This window comes from Triticum dicoccoides, chromosome 4A (genome assembly GCF_002162155.2).
Source record: "Triticum dicoccoides isolate Atlit2015 ecotype Zavitan chromosome 4A, WEW_v2.0, whole genome shotgun sequence".
NCBI classification, from domain to species: domain Eukaryota; kingdom Viridiplantae; phylum Streptophyta; class Magnoliopsida; order Poales; family Poaceae; genus Triticum; species Triticum dicoccoides.
This window is the reverse complement of record NC_041386.1, coordinates 209,433,267-209,434,930: the sequence shown is the minus strand read 5'-3', so window position 1 is coordinate 209,434,930 and position 1,664 is coordinate 209,433,267. Positions and strand designations below refer to the sequence as shown.

Genomic DNA, 1,664 nt, shown 5'->3' with positions numbered 1-1,664 from the left:
CACCCACGCCGCATCCACCTCGCCCCCCGTGCCTGTCGGCTCTGCCTCACCTGCCGCCTCGTCGCCCACGCCTGTCGGCTGCCCCATCGCATCTTCCTCGGGATCTGAGGCATGCACAACCACTCCCCCTCCGCCACGACTACCACGCCATGCACAACCAGCTCAGCCCCCAAGTAATTCCCATACGATGACAACCCGGGCCAAACGCGGCTACTGCATGCCTCGCCGCCTCTTTCTTGCTGATGCATCTACCACACCACTCTCTCCTATCCCTCCAACGTACAAATCAGCCCTCAAGGACCCAAATTGGCGCCAAGCTATGCAAGAAGAGTATCATGCTTTAATTAATAACTTCACTTGGTCTTTGGTGCCTAAGCCTGCAGGTGTCAACATTGTTACAGGGAAGTGGATTTTTCGCCATAAGTTTCACACGGATGGATCTTTGGCTCGTTACAAAGCTCGGTGGGTCGTCCGGGGGTTCACTCAACAAGAGGGCGTGGACTATGATGAGACATTCAGTCCGGTCGTCAAACCGGCCACTATCCGTGTGGTACTCAGTCTTGCCACCTCTCACTCGTGGCCAATTCACCAACTGGACGTCAAAAATGCATTTCTACATGGTGATCTCAAGGAGACTGTCTACTGCTCCCAACCGGCTGGTTTTGTTGATTCTTCTCACCTGGATCATGTGTGCCTCCTCAACAAGTCTCTCTATGGCTTGAAACAAGCCCCTCGGACGTGGTTTCTTCGGTTCAAGGCATTCTTGTTGTCTATTGGGTTTTGTGCTTCCAAGAGTGACTCGTCGTTATTCATCCGCCACCATGGACACACCATTGCATACCTTCTGGTTTATGTGGATGATATCATCCTCACCGCCAACACTGCCGCCACCCTTCACTCCATCATCGCCTCTCTCAAGAAGGAATTCTCCATGTCGGACCTTGGTGAGTTACATCATTTCCTTGGCATCAATGTTACTCCCAATTCCTCCGGTTTGTTCCTCTGCCAACAACAGTATACACTTGAGGTCCTTCACCATGCCAACATGCTACATTGCAAACCTGTGTCCACACCTGTTGACACCTCCTCCAAATTATCCATTCACGATGGTACACCGCTTTCCAACCCCACATACTACCGCAGCTTGGCCGGTGCACTGCAATACCTCACCCTCACTCGCCCAGACATCTCCTATGCCGTTCAACAGGTTTGCCTGTTCATGCATGAGCCACGCGACACTCATATGCAGTTAGTGAAACGCATCCTGCGGTATCTCCAAGGCACCTCTCATTACGGTATTCAGCTCTACAAGTCACCCGCACATGATCTCATTGCCTATACAGACACTGATTGGGCCGGGTGCCCTGATACTCGCAAGTCCACCTCTGGTTTCTGCGTTTTTCTTGGCAACAACATCATTTCTTGGTCTTCGAAGCGCCAACCCACTGTCTCAAGATCCAGTGCCGAAGCTGAGTACAGGGGTGTCGCAAATTGTGTTGCTGAGTCCTGCTGGCTACGACAACTCTTGCATGATCTCAAGTGTCCCCCCACAAGAGCAACCGTGGTCTATTGTGATAATGTCAGCGCCACCTACCTCGCCTCCAACCCAGTTCAACATCAACGAACGAAGCACATTGAGATTGATCTCCATTTCGTCCGGGATC

The 1,664-nt window shown here is 52.2% G+C and overlaps 1 pseudogene; it reads right to left on the bottom strand.

Annotated features, from left to right (window-relative positions):
• Positions 1–1,664, bottom strand: part of LOC119283480 — a 9,821-nt pseudogene that overhangs the window by 6,844 nt on the left and 1,313 nt on the right.